We start from the raw sequence: 15937 nt of genomic DNA, 5'->3' as shown, positions 1-15937 counted from the left end.
CCCCCCCCCCCCCCCCCCCCGCTGGGATGCAAAGGCCAGAGCAGTGGCTGGGTAGCGAATGGGTTTCACCCGGCTGGATCAGGTGGCTGCTTTCCTGGAAACTGGCCTTCTCGTTGCTAGGCTGATAAGGCAGGGAGATTGCTACCCTTGGCGCACATGGGAAAATATGTTGACGCTGAAGAAGAGCTGGGATCTGTTAACTGTTGAGACAAAGCAGCGGCGCCCCCCCCCCCCTCGCAGCTACTCCACCCCAGAATAACTCAGATCACCACGGCAGGTGTGTGTTGAGAGAGCCAATGAATCCATGTTCCGGAGACAGAGATTGCAACAGGATGCAATTTGGGGACATCCTATCTTCCCCATGTACCCTCAGATTTTAGCTTCCACCCAGGATAACTACGGACTCTAACACACATGTGCTAACCACTCCTGCCGGTAGACCCCAAAGCAGCTGCGTCAGGAGGCTGCTGGTACAGGAAGCTGCCTCCTGGGGTCAGATCTATATACTAGCAGGTGTGGCTGGGAAGACGCTGGCCCTGGAGCCTCACTGTTTATAACTGTGACGGGGCGAGGCATGTGGACTTCAAAGGGTTTAGTGGTCAGGAAATGAAGCCTTTTGGCCGAGCTCCAGGGACAAGTAACTTACACTGATTTCTGGCCCCACCACCATGGTGTAACAAGGCACATTTATGTTGTAACCCACAGCACTTGCACCTTGCCTGCAAAGTACCCTCTCCTGGACTGTTCAAACACCCCTTTCCCCCCTCCTCCCCCCAAAAAAAACCCCACACACAGTCTGCCCGTCCATCAGGCAGCTACCAGCCTTTACATAACCTGTCACTTGAATTTCTCCCAACATTCCCTGCAAATACCCGTCAGCTCTCAGGAAGAGGTGAATGGAGAATTGCACCGAGAAGCCCCTAACCCCCCTAAAATGCTCCCTTTCACAGACCCATCTCATAGCTGCTTGGGAGCAGGGCAGAGGGTCGTCAGGATGCCTGTGTGGCCGGCCTTATCAATTTGGAGCATCCTATTTCTGTTCCTAAAGTGAAGGAAAGGCAATGGGTCCTAAACTCTGCTTCCCACAGATCCTTCACAGAGAACAGACTGGATTCAGAAGGGAAAGGGGATAATGGAGAGAGAAGAGGAAAGGAGAAAGGAAGAAAGGAGAGGTCTGCATCCAGCAACCCATTGAGACATCAATACAGAAGGGTTTCTACTATTGGCTTACAGATGATCCCGCTAGGCTCCGCCCAACAGCTACCTAGCAACAGCTTGCCTAGCGGCTAGGCTACCCCAATTCTGTCTGTCTGTCTGTCTGTCTGTCTATGTATCTATCTATTTGCCTATCTATCTATCTATCTATCTATCTATCTAATCTATGCTTCTTCCCACTGACTTTAAAAAAAACACAACACTCACCAGGAGGGATAACTTGGAAATGAGCACAAATTGCATTGTGGGTAATTCTGCAATGTGGATAAGTCTGTATTGTTGTGCAATGTGAATGAGTCTACACTGGAAAAAGAGACTGAAAGGAAAGGCGGAAAATTGAAAAAGGGAAAACAAACAGACCAGAGCTGGGTGTGGTGGCACACACTTGCAGCCCATCATTGGGAAGGCAGGAGGATTTCAAGTTCAAGGCCAACTTAGGTTACATGCCAAGATCCTGCCTCAAGTACTACTACTATTACCACCACCAATAATAATAATAATAATAATAATAATCCAGTAACAAGTTAATGCTACATATGATGATGAGTTTGAAATGGGGGGTATACAGCATTTTGCTGCATATAGGAAACCCACCTCAGTAACAAAGACAGACACTACCTTAGAGTAAAAGTCTGGAAAACAATTTTTCAAGCAAATGGTCCTAAGAAACAAGCTGGAATGGTCATTCTAAAACCTCCAGCCCGAGAACACAAAGGGAGGGACTCATGGCTCCACCTGTATAGGTAGTTGAGGGTGGCCTTGTCAGGCATCAGTGGAAGTGGAGGGCCTTGGTACCCAATAGTTTGGATTCCCTAGTGTTGGGGAATTTGAGGGCAGGGAGGCAGGAATGGGAGGATGGTGGGAGCACACCCTCATAGAAACTCCCAGAATTATATGGATTAGATATGATAGAGACAGGCCACCAGAAGACTAGATTCCAGAATTCAAACAAAAAAATATCTTGATACTGAAATTTGTTTTGAGAATTGTATATTGCAGAATACACAGCGTTGGTATATCTACTCATCAAGCAAGCTGAGCAGACATGCTTGAACCTCTGATGTCCTGGAATCTCAGCTGGATGCAGTGAAGACACAGATGTCAGAGGCTTATCAATTTACTCTCCCCGCCCCCAACCCCTCTTCTAACATCTCAATGCCCATAATCAGCTCGAAGAAGTTAATGAAGAGTCGGCGCTGGTCCACGGTTTTAGTTGGAAAGAAACTAAAGAGGCTGGGGTTGTGGCTCAGCAGCAGTGTGCATGCCCTGCATTTGTGAGACCTTAGGTTGCCTCTCAGCACCAAATAGAAGGTACACTGAAAGGGAAATTATAAACGTTTCCATTTGTGAGATTGCACAGCTGTTCCGGTAGCCACATGTGTGGAGTTGTCACCGTGAACAGATGTGTGCTTTGGGGAGCCTTGGTTCGAATCTTGCCTAAGCGTTTCTTGATGTATGGCTCTAGACATATGTTCTCTGTGCCTTGCTCTCCCCATCTGCAAAAGGAGAAGATAGAAGAGTCGGTAGGTGCGACAATTCATCAGCAAACCATGGAAAGTTACTAGAACCTCTCCCAGTTTACTATTAGAGACTTGACAATGTTAACTGTTTGATAATCACTGAAGATAATTTTATGGCTTTTTACTACCCAGAAGTATGTGGAAGCTGACAAACCAGTTAGAGGGTGACTTCAGTCACACACGTGAGGGATGATGGGGCAAAAACTAGAGCCACGGCATTGAGTCTGGAGGGAGAGGACCAAAAAGGAAGAATAAAAAGGGAGGGGGGTGTGAGAAACCAAATCAACAGACTCTGAAACAGATAAGAGAAAAATATACTCGAGTGTGATCTAGAACTTTCCACCACATACAATTAAGAACTGACAAAAGAAACTAGGAAAATGATGGGTAGTCAATAGAAAATGGCAATCGTTGAGTTCTTCCTGTGAGCCAGGCAAAATCATCATGTGGTAACTCAATTAATCCTTATGATAGCCCTGGAAGATAAGGTCATCCCCATTTACAGATGATAAGACTAAGTCACAGAAAGACTATAATGTATAAAGACTACACAGTTAATAGATAGATGTGCTGGACCTTGTGGAACATGGGAGGGAGAAGGGAGCAAGGTCTTACTATGTTGCCCAGGCTGGTTGATATTCACTACATTGTTGTCCTGGTTGACCTGGACATCAACAGTTTTTCCTCAACCTTCCAAGTGCTGAGATTAGTGGGTTATACCATCATTCCTGGCTCTTCCTGATCTTGTAGCTCAGGCTACCCACCTCAGATGACCACACATTTAATCTTCTAAAAGTTAATGGCTTTAGAATTCAGGAGACTAACATTGACCTCTGGCCACTGCATGAAAGCACCAGCATGCAACTGCATGTCCACATGCTCGTGGACACACACATAAACACACACACACATCACACATGATAATGGTTCAGTAGTGTGTACGGGTCATCTAATAGATCAAACACAACAGTCTGAAACTTAGAAGACAGGGAGAAATGAAAAAAGAGCTAAAAATTTCAGATCTGTGGACACGGTAGGATTAGTATCAGGAAAAGGAGAGAAATTTTGAGATACCCTGGTCATGGATGCTCTCAACAAAGCTACAAGAATATCACTGTTGGCCACTTTTCACTGCAGATGATGCCGATCTAGATGGCTTTCTGAAGAAGGCTTTTGATGGCTCAGATTCTGAACTCATTTGCCATATGTAAGGAATCTGCCATTTCCTGTGGGTCTTGCCCCTTCCCATAGAGTAGTCAGGTGTCTATTGCTTCATATTCCAGACTGAGCAAAGACGTATGGGCCAATATGCTGGACATTAGGTCATAGTACATGACACAAAAGCAAAGCACAGCATCTGATGGGTTCTACCTGTCTTGGTTTGATTTTTGTTGTTGTGATAAAACCCTGGGCAAAACCAACTTGAAGAGGAAAGAGTTCACATTAGCTTTCAGGTCATAATAGTCCATCACTGAGAGAGGCCACGGCAAGAACCTGGAGGCAGGAACTGAAGGAGAGATCACAAATGACTCTGCTTACTGGCTTGCCTCATCTAGCTTGCTCAGCTATGTTTCTTATACAACCCAGGTTCACTTGCATAGGGATGACACCACCCACAGTGGGCTGGACTCCCCTACATCAATTAGCAACCAAGAAAATGCCTCAGAGACTTGCCACAGGCCAGACTGATCTGTTCAATTCTTCAGCTGAGGTTCCCTTTTCCTATGTGACTCTAAATTTGTATCAAGTTGGTAGCTGGAGCTGATGATGACACTATTTGTGGCAATGTAATGGTATTCAGTGGGGTTGGAGTAGCCAATGGATTCTGTGTCCCCCTAAACTAAGCTTGACCTTGGATAGACTAATTTCCAGCCTTCTTTAGTCTTTCTTTCTGTTTGGTGAATATCCTTTTGCCAGGGTCATTTCTTTTGTTTAATCTGACCCCCCCCCCAGTCCAATCCAATACCAATACATTTTTTTCAATTCTATTCTATTTTTTGTTTGTTTGTTTTTTTGTTTGTTTTTTCGAGACAGGGTTTCTCTGTGTAGCCCTGGCTGTCCTGGAACTCATGCTGTAGACCAGGCTGGCTTCGAACTCAGAAATCCACCTGCCTCTGCCTCCCGAGTGCTGGGATTAAAGGCATGTGCCACCACTGTCGGCTCTCAATTCTATTTTTCTTGCGTTCTTTTCTTTCCTGTACAAAAGGGGAGGGAAATCTATATTTTCAACATACAGCATCCTCAAAGCTGATTACCTCTGGGTACAATGCCTCCATAGGGAGTGCTTCCCCTGGGCCTGATGTTTTCCTAAATATACATAAGAAGGGATGTTTATATACATCCAAAAATATATAAGAAGAGAGGATGTTTGCATAGAACTGACTCATATCCTCCTGCACCTTTTGATATTACCTCTAGATGGTAAAAATTCTTATTCCCTGATGCCTGAGGTCTAACAAGCATCTCATTTACTTTTTAAAATTAGCTTCAATCCTAATTCTAGCCCCAACTTGATAAGGTTGATTAAAACAACCAGTGTTAGACAGTCTTTACAACCCATTATCCCAGACTCCAGAGATGTTCCCGGGGTTCCTTACTACAGACATCTCTTGGAAGAGAATACCCAAATCGGCGGTTACTCATGGTCCTTCTATCAGATGGGATGCTATTTGCATTGAACTGACACACATCCTCTGTATATCCTTTAATACACCTCTTGATGACTTATAATACCCAGGACAAGGTAGATGCTGTATAACAAATTAAGCTGCAATGCCCTGGGAACAAGAAGAAAAATCTGTACACACTTGGTAGTGATGTGATTGTTAAGAATACTTTCATCTGGTTCTTGATTGAACTTGGGAGGTCAAATCCTTAGAGGTGGGTGTTAGGTCTCAAACCCAGGACAAAAGACTAAAGCGCCTGTTTAGCATATCAAAGTGGACTGGGCCACCAGGTTCTCCTAGCATTCCTCAGTCCCTACCTGTTACACAGTCTGGCTGGCATATTTTGCCCCCCTACCCTACTTCTCCAGTCCAGGGGCTGGTCTGCCCTTCCCCCAAGGATATAATCCAACCGTTTTTGGTTACTTGGCTTTTCATCTCCCCTTTACCCTTCTGGCCTCTTGGTCTGGCTCTCCCCTCAGCTTTCTTCTTCTCTCACACTGTCGCATCAAGAACTAGCTTTACAATCAGGAACTGGCTTTACTGTCACGAGTCATGTCCAAATCTAGCGATGACGATGAAGTCACCGATAGACAACAGGGACCCATGCATCTGTTGCCATGGCAATTGCCATACATTCCCAGAGTCTACCTAGTCCACCTCCCACCTCTACCTGCGAGTGGCTAGGTCACAGCCTAAATAAAAGGCAGACCCCCCCACCCCCGACCTTTATTCTCTTTTCTCTTTCCCCCTTTGTCTCCATTGCCCCCTTTTGCCACTTTCCTCCACAATAAACCTCCCTCACGTGGAACTGCACTGGCCTGGTGTGGTCTGTCTGGATACAAGCCACCTTTCCAATACACATGGCTTAGGGTCATGTCACTCTGGACTCTCTCAGATGTCCCGGTCTCTAACTATGCTCTCCCTCATATCTACAATAAACCGTTTCCTCCACCATATCCAGCAGCAGTCATGTCTTCCCCTTAGATTTCTTTTATTCACTTTTAGTTTTTGCAGTTTTGTGAGTGGAAAGCATTCTTTACCACTAGACGACTCATCCCCTGTTCCCTTTCTGGGGTTTTACATTTTGAATGAATAATGGATGGCCACTCATTCTTCTACTTTGTTGCTCGGTGCCTCTACCAAGAGAGTCTCAGTGTCATTTATGTACTTGGGACAAGCTGCAGAGGGGTTCTCTACAGCCATCCTCCCACAAACCACAACTGGAGCCAGACATGACCCTTTCCCAAGACCATAAGATCAAGCTCACTGTCCGACCCACACCAGACCTCAAGGTCCTAGCCAAGGGGGACCTGACCAAGATGACCTGTGGATCCTCTTTTGCAGGTGACATTTATGGCCTCCCAGGCACACAACCCATAGGTCCTAAGAAACACAGCCTCAGAGCCTTCTGTGAGGTCTCAGGGTGTGAGAGGGACTCTTCTTCCAAAGCCCAAAGAGCACAGAACACAAGAACTTCTCCGAAGAGGGCCCTGTTTTTTCTTACAGAGGGCAGGAATCACTCTGTTCCTAGGCTGATGTGTCTCTCACAGAAGAGATGAATGAATATAAAATAAAATGCCATTGTCCCAGACTTGGCCTAGCAAAGGCCCTAAGGCTATTTTTTCTTTTCCATGGGATTGCATGTGAATGAAAAGCAGCATTGATTGTTGCACCGGCTGCTCACTCTAGCTGAAGTTGAAATTAGACAGTTTTTAAAGACGTTTGTCTTCTCTACATGGGATGAGAGCCAGACTGTTTGGGAAGAGCCAAACTGGAAGGCAGGAGGCTCCAACAGGTCCCAGCAGTGAATTTCACATCCACTCCGCACACTTACTAAGCTTTGTCGCTGTACAATATCGGAGCTACTGTAGCTCCCCAGGATGGATGGTGAAATAGCCCCTCCCCCTCCCCTACACCCCCTCCCCCTCAAGCCTCCACTGGAACAGGTGATGGAGTGGTCAGCCATTTTTAAAAGGTGATGGCATGGAAAAATCAAGTCATCCTAGGAAAGCTCAAGGCTAGAAGCCCTTCTTGTTTTCCTGGAATAGTTACACCAGGGCTCGAGATGGCAGTGTAACTGAGCAGAAAGAAAACCACTGCTAAGTGCTGCCCTGCCCAGCCATTGCATGGGTAGGTTTTTGTTCTTAAGTTTATTTTAGTTTTTGCAGTTCTGTAGGTGGAAAGCATTCTTTACCACTAGACTACTCATCCCCTGGCTCCTTTTGGGAGGTTTAAATTTTGAGACAAGCTCTCACTATGTTGCCTCATCTGGCTCTGATTTCACTCTGTAGCCCAGGCTGGCCTGGAATTTCCACTCCTTCCTCAACTTCTCAAATAGCTGGGTCTACAGGCCTAAGCCACTAGGAGGCCCAACTCACCGTCTTCCTGGTCTTCCTGCTAGCTAACCAAAGAGAAGGCGTGGTCATGTGACCCAGGCTCAACCAATAAGAATCTCCCTCTAGAAATAAGGCCCAGTACTACAAGCATGGAAAATCATGGAGGCTGAAGCCAGATTATGTGACCTCTGCCTTTCGTGGGGGCTCAGCCTGGACATCCTGTAAACAGCCTGGAAGTGTTATGAAGCAGGTAGGAACTCTGAGGAACCGGGGAGGGAACCCGGAGGAGGACTGCATAGGGAGGCAACACCAAAGGTAGGAACGGATTGGGCCTACAGACCTGGAAATGAAGATGATCAATAGTAATTCATCGTGGGGCGCAAAGTAGCTGGAAGGGAATATCCCAAAAAAGCCTCACTGAAAAGAAATGATGAGTGCTTGAGGGGATGGGGCTGTCCCTTACCCTGATTTGATTACGGTGAAATGCATACATTTATCCAAGCATCACACCATAACACAAAATCCGTACAACTGGAGGAAGAGAAGCAGAGTGGAGGAGGAGGGAGCCAAGAGGGAGGGCTCAGGAGAGAATGTCTTCTTCATGCTCTGTCTGCTCTCCATCAGCCTTTTAAAGTTCTCATGTGCACAGACCACCTCTTCCTGGGAAATGAAGCTCAGAGAAAGAGCCTGACTGCAGACTACTGCCCCAAACCCCTTGAGACCCCAGAAGTACAGAGAGGATGGAAAAAACTCCTGTTCTTTGTACATCAGTCTTTCAAGACCCCTGAATCCCATCAAGCTGCCCTAACTCAGGAAGATAAAAAATGGACCTCCCAGACAAGACAATAGTAGCTGCCATCTGAGGCTCCCTGTCCTGGAGGGTCCCCCAACTCCATCTAGTCATTTCTACTCTCCCCCAAACTCCATGCCTACTTTGTCTCTCAGCTCTGGGAATGGCACCATCTGGGGATTGAGACTGTCCCTTTTCTGAGGTTCATGCTATAGCCTAGGTATTTGATAGCCTATGGCAGTGGTTCTCAAGCTCCCTAATGTTGTGACCTTTCAATATAGTTCATGTTGTAGTTGGTGACCCCCACCCAGAAAATTATTTCCGTTGCTACTTCATAATTGAAATTTTGCTGCTGCTATGAATCGTCATGTAAATACCTGATATGCAGGCTATCTGAAACGTAATCCTTGTAAAAGGATCTGTCGACCCCTCAAAGGGGACATGACCCACAGGTTGAGAACCATTGGCCTGAGACACCATGAATATAGAATGGGAAATAAAAATGGAGGAAAACAAACAGGTTGAGTGATGATGGATGGAGTCACTGTAATAAAATGGGAACAAGAACTGAATTTAGCTGTTAACCTTTACCTTAAGAAAAAAGAAAGGAGAATTCAGTTACAAAGAGCTGATAGTCATAAGTGAAAATCAGTTTGATACTGGCCATTAAAAACAAAGAGTGGGTAGAGAGAATGGAGAGCCAAGGACTGGACGTGTAACTTAGTGATACAACAGTTGCCTAAGTGAGATGCTCTCAGGCTCCAACCCAAGGACCACAAGGCAAAAAAGGAACAAGAAGAGATAGGTAAACCACCCTTTCAGAATGTAAATCTAGGTGTTTAATGTCACCAAGGCTATCTATCTGTACCCTTAGCCCAGCGTCTGATTCTGGTGTGGACGCTGAAGGTAATTCTTTCCCCAGATACAGTTGATCATAAGAAGCACATTAACCCTACCTGACCCCAGGACTCACTTCTGTCTAATGCATTAGAATCTGTGGAAGGGCTGTGTGGTAGGCATGCCTGATAAGTAGCCCTCATTCCTCTTCCCTCCCCATTCTCAGAGAGACGATGAAAGACTCCTGTTGTAGGAAAATTCTCACCCAGAACAATAGGAATGCATTTGCGGCTGTGTTATTACAGTAACCTATGTAGCTAAAACTGACGACAGAGCAAGGGGACCATGTCCAGGGAAATGGGTCTAAAGACTATTGTTGATAATTGCATGCAAGGCTATAAACACTGTGGTTACTCATAGCCACTGAACTAAGTGTCCACATACCACCATAGAGAGAACTTTAGACACATTTGATCGTTTGAAAAGAAGTGTATAAACATTAAATGCAAACACATGCTTTCTATCCGTGGGTATGGATTTAAATCAAAGGCATAAATCAAATTCATGTAAAGTGGTTGTCTTTGGGGAGGAGAGAAAAGGGATGTGAGGATCAAATAAAGGAGACAAAGCAAGATGTGCTTTGCCCAGACCTATGAGGACTGAAAAGTAGATCTGATTCAAGTTGGAGGGAAAAAAAAAGCCCAAGTTAATTCATTTCTATAGTGAAGTTCTAGAAACTTGGCTTCCTTCTGTCTGGGTTGTCCAAGCTTGCCTGAGGTCTGTCTCCTTCAGTTCTGCCATTCCCTGTAGAATAAATACTCATCCCATGCTCCACCCTATCCCCACGAGGTGGGAGAATCAGCTTCTACTTTTGGCCACTAGCAACCCAGTGTGCCCTACATGAACCCATTTCTGGGCAATACGGGGCTCTATTTGGTGAACTGCCTTTTGGGTAAAAAGATAAAATGGCCATTGATCTCCTGATCCAGGCACCTGGGCCATGGCTATTGCTTGATTTTGAAGTCCTGAGTTTCGTAAGAAAGCAAGCTTTTTGGTTCCTACTTCCAGGTTTCTGTCTTAGATTTTCATGCTGTAAGCTAAAAGAAACCCTTTCTTCTCCAAGTTGATTTTGTCAGTTTTATCATGGTAACAGAGAAACAAAAGAGGGCGCCATACATATCCCAGTGGCCCTACTTCCCAAAGGTTCCACAGCATCCCAAAAGAGGGCCACCATCTGGAGACTGACTTTTCAAACTCAGGAGCCTGAGGAGGACATTTCACCACTGTTCCATAAGGAGGTTTTTAGGTCCTATAGAATGTGACGCCACCTAGCACTGTGGGACCACGCCCATGTTCGCACTCCTCTGTTTCTGGCCCAGGAGGTGTCTTTACTCCAATCTTAATGTGCTGTGTTGTCAGTGACAACCACCGCTATTCCAGATTAGCTGCCCAATGACCCTTTGTCTAACTCCCATTTCAAGAGACAGCTCTTTCAGGGCAATCTGATTTGGTGCCATTCTCTAATACTCAGAATGTTCTTGAACCCTTCTCAAGCAGCCCCCAAAGCCTCTTAGCACACAGGATACTCTGAAATCAAATCTCCCTTCCCTGGTACATTCTCTAATCCCACTTCTAATTTAATTTTCCGATTTCCTTAATTACTCTTTGTGCTTGCCGAGTTCATTTTCCTAATCGCTCCCCAATCAGTACACATCGGATCTTCCCCACTGGCTACCCCCACAGACCCCCTACAATCCCCCAATCCCTGTCCCCTTCCTTAATAAGTTCTCAGCTCGCCTGGGTATCCAGCAGACTTAATTCCATTTCCTGGCCTCTCTGACGCCTGGGGACAAACACTAGCATAGAATATTTTGATAAACTGGGCTACATGCTGATAGACTCTGCAGTCACCTGGGTTGGAGGGGGCGGGGCAGAAAGACAATTGACTTTCTATAGGATCAACATACCTCCGTTTTAAGTTCCTAGTTGGCCTCAACATAAGGCCTAAGGCCTATTGCATAGTTGTACTCCTTTTGCTAGGGATGGGACTCTCAATCTCCACACACCTCCAAGGGGTTCAGGGAACAATCAACAAATTGTTATTAGTGAATGGCACTCTTTTTATTATGTATTAGCCATTCCGGGAAAAACCAGTTATTCTATCACAGACAGCCTCTTACAAGCAAAAAGAAAAGAAAGGAGAAATAGGAGAGAGAACAGGGAAGGGCAGATAACGAGGAGTTTCAATACCAGGAAAAGAAAAAGATTAAATTTGTACCCAGTTTAAAATTTCATTTATCTTTCATGAAAATGAAATTCACGCCATTCCAACCCATATGAAAAGCCTTGGAACAGTTCAGTCCATGAAAAAAGAGAGATTGGTGACACTTCAGTCGGTCAATTCTCAAAGCATGCTTTCTGCGTGGTCCAGATCTGACCCTTGAACTGCCTCTGTACATTCAGATGTTGGTACTAAGAAAGCCCAAAGCAACTTGCCAGCAGAAGGGCAACACAGATCCATCTGGAAACGGACCCTGTCGTTATGAGTTAATTGTTCAGTGTCCCCTCTAAAAGAAATTCCACGCTGTTCAGCCTTTTGTTTTTTGCAGCTAAATGCCATCGACGATTTTGTTGACTAAGCATATCTTTAATGGACCAGGCAAGTTAGGCTGGGTCCAAAAGAAAGGAAACACCCAGACCAGCTTGCCACTTGCTTGTTCCTTCTATTTTCTGGCCCTGTCGATTTTATTTTGTGGGTATCCAAGTTATCTAGATAGACAAAAGGATAAGGGGTGCAAACTGCAAGGTGGTTCCAGGCAGATGCAAGTAGAAGCAGTATCGCATCACCCCACCATGACCCACAGGACCACCCCAGCTCTCCTCCATATCCATACTGTTTGTCTAGCAAAACTGGCTGCTGCTGTCCTGTGCCTGACGCCCCCTGAGAAACCCGTCTGAGGACAGGAAAGGGAAGCAAGCCTTAGTAAGCCCTATTTGTAGAATTCTCTGTGCTGCCTGCCTTTTTCTAGAGAGACAGGAACAGATGTCTCCTCATCCCAGAGAGGGCACCCAGGACAGGCCTAGGAAACGACTCCACCCCAGTTTAACTTGGTGAAGCAAGGAACATATTGTGGTTACTGGGCAACAGCTTATGACAGAAGTACAGATGACTCAAGGGAACTGCCTCACTAAAAAGCCCATCCAACATGGGTGAGGATTGAGAAACGCCTCATTGCTGGACCCTGCACAACCTGCAGGGAGTTCCACTGAAGAAAATCCCCCCTCCCCCTAGAAACTGTTTACTACTTGTCCATCCTCGGGGAGAGGCCAGGTCGTGTGCATCCTCTAATGTGGAGGCTTGGAAGTTTTGTGAGCCTTTTAGCTTTCAGTGCCTCTTTCCTCCCTCAGGAGGGAACATTGAGACTTGAAGGAAACAGCTACACAGACATCCTATCTTCCCATCCCCTCTCCCTATTAAGTTTGTCCTTTAAGCACGCTATCAGAAACTCAGTGCTACTTCTGTCTGTCAAGAAGCCTTAGCTTGCCCTTCAGTGTGGACCTTTGCTCCTCCACACTCCTGGCTTTGCCTGTCTGTTTTCTTTGATTCCCACAAGAACCCAAAACCTCTGAGTAGAGAACCCAGTCTGTTCCTTTAATCTTCAAGAACTTCCAGCCCTCACCACCAGCAAACCTGCGAGGGTGGGAGAATCTTGAGTGGACGAGATGGGTCTGGGCAAGTGCCACAGACCCCGCAGAGATGCGGTGCTGAACCTCGGTAACAGTAGAAAATGTTCAGAAAGGCGAATGAGCTAACAGCCCACTGTCTTGGTCAGGGTTTCTATTCCTGCACAAAACATCATGACCAAGTTGGGGAGGAAAGGGTTTATTCAGCTTACACTTCCACATTTCTGTTCATCAACAAAGGAAGTCAGGACTGGAACTCACACAGGGGAGCCACCTGGAGGCAGGAGCTGATGCAGAGGCCATGGAGGGGTGCTGCTTACTGGCTTGCTTCCCTTGACTTGCTCAGTTTGCTCTCTTATAGAACCCAGGACTACCAGCTCAGGGATGACACCACCCACAATGAGCTGGGCCCTCCCCCCTTGAGGGATCACTAATTGAGAAAATGCCTTACAGCTGGATCTCATGGAGGCATTTCCTCAAGGGAGGCTCCTTTCTCTGTGATAACGCCACCTTGTGTCAAGTTGACAAAAAACCAGCCAGTACAACTGACCCCTTATCAACTTGACATACGAACACATCACTATTAAGCCTCAACCCTTATTTTCTTATTCATCTCTAAGATCTAAATAACTTTAAAAGTCCCACAGTCTTTACAAATTCTTTCATATTAAAATTTCAACCCCTTTAAAATATCCAATCTCTTTTGAAATTCAAAGTCTTTTTACAATTTAAAGTCTCTTAACTGTGGGCTCCACTAAAATACTTTCTTATTTCAAGAGAGAAAAATACCAGGGCACAGTCACAATCAAAAGCAAAATCAAACTCTTTCTGTCTAATGTCTGGGATCCACTCACAATCTTCTGCGCTCCTCCTAGGGCTTGGATCACTTTTCCAGCTCTGCCCTTTGTAGCACACAGCTTGTCTTCTAGGGTCCAGCTGACTGCACTCCACTGCTGCTGCTGTTCTTGGTGATCATCTCATGGTACTAGCATCTCCAAGACAATGCTGTCTTCTGCTACAACTGGACTGCACTTTCACAAATAGCCTCTCATAGGCTCTTTTCATGGTGCTAAGCCTCAGCTTCTCTGTATGACTTCTTCAGTGGCCTTCAACTGCCACTGAGGCTACACCTTCACCTATGGTATCTCCTGGCCTCTCAGTGCTAAGCATCAGCTGCCACCCCTTCATGTTTCAAAACCAAGACCTCATGGATAACTCTTCTACATTACCAAGTCTGGCTGCCAACATGAGGTACAACAGTGACTCTGGAACACAGCTTCTCTGTGCTCTCAGAAAACACTTCCCAGAAGATTTCACCTCAGTGATGCTGGTCTCTTAATCACTGCTAATTTCTTAGCTCCAGCTAACGAGCAGCAATTGTCCCAATAATGCAAAGGCTTCACTTTAGTAGTTCTGGTATCTTGTTAATCACAGCTGATTCTTCTTCAGCCACAGCTAACCAAAACTATAGAATCTTCACAATCAAAACAGCAACAGCCCTGATAAGAGTCTTTAGTCTTTCCTCTGAAATTTCACAACCCAAGCCTCCATAGTTTGCACTGTTCTCAACATTATCTTCCAAGCTCCTACAGAACATCCCACAGAGCTCTTAACACCCAATGGCTCTTTTAGCTCAAATTCCAAAGTCCTTCCACAGTCTTCCCCGAAACATGGTCAGGGTGTCACATGAATACACCATTTCTGGTACCAGTTTGTCTAAGTCAGGGTTTCTATTTCTGCACAAAACTTCATGACCAAGAAGCAAGTTGGGGAGGAAAGGGTTTGTTCAGCTTACACTTCCACATTGCTGTTCATCACCAAAGAAGTCAGGATTGGAACTCAAGCAGGTCAGGAAGCAGAAGCTGATGCAGAGGCCATGGCAGGATGTTACTTACTGGCTTGCTTCCCCTGACTTGTTGAGTTTGTTTTCTTATAGAACCCGAGATTACCAGCCCAGGGATGGTAACACCCACAATGATCACTAATTGAAAAAATGCCTTACAGCTGGATCTCATGGAGGCATTTCCTCAAGGGAGGCTCCTTTCTCTGTGATAACTCCAGCTTGTGTCAAGTTGACACATAAAATCAGCCAGTATACCCACAGTGCTTGTTCTGTCCTCTACAACTCACAAAACTAACAAATCATTCAATTCATTTATTTTTTTTTCATTCTAGGACTTTTAAAGACTTTTGACATTCATAAGTCATGACCCAGAATTCATCTCTCTCTCTGTCTCTCTGTCTGTCTCTGACTCTGTCTCTTTCTCTGTCTCTGTCTCTCTGTCTTTCTGTCCCTCTCCCCCCCCCCCTCTCTCTCTCTCTCAAACTTAAGTACCAAAACAAGCTTTACAAAATGACACTTGCTTCATGAGAAGCACTGCTACTTCCCATTTCCCCCAATTTGATTGGGTTTTACAGGGTTGGCCATTCATAGTCCTCAAAATGCTTTTCCAGCCGCCCATGAAACTACAGCTCCAGGCACCCAGCATGTTTTTTTCTTTTCTTTTCTTTTCTTTTCTTTTTTTCTGCACTGAAGATCAGCTGGGTTTTGCATCCACCTCTTCCCAGGGTCTTTGCTCCTCCTGGAGATCGCAGGGCAAGAGAAGCTAAGAACTTCACTTCCTTAGTCTGCTAACAGTTCCATTTGGTTCCTGCTCTCCTGAGAAAGTCTTGGCGCAGGCTCAAGGCAGCATAGAGCTGAAGTCTATCCCCCTACCCAGTACTGTGGTTCTTAATCTTCCTAATGATGAGACCCTTTAATACAGTTCTCACATTCGAGTAACAACATTCAGAAGTCCTTGACTCAGAATACCAGCAAGATGCACTCAGCCAGAAAATGGAAGAGCGGCCCACATAATTCTGCAAAGAGGGCAAACTATCCTGACTGAA

This window comes from Grammomys surdaster, unplaced genomic scaffold, assembly GCF_004785775.1.
Source record: "Grammomys surdaster isolate TR1022 unplaced genomic scaffold, NIH_TR_1.0 137, whole genome shotgun sequence".
NCBI lineage: Eukaryota > Metazoa > Chordata > Mammalia > Rodentia > Muridae > Grammomys > Grammomys surdaster.
Note: the sequence above shows the minus strand (reverse complement) of the source record.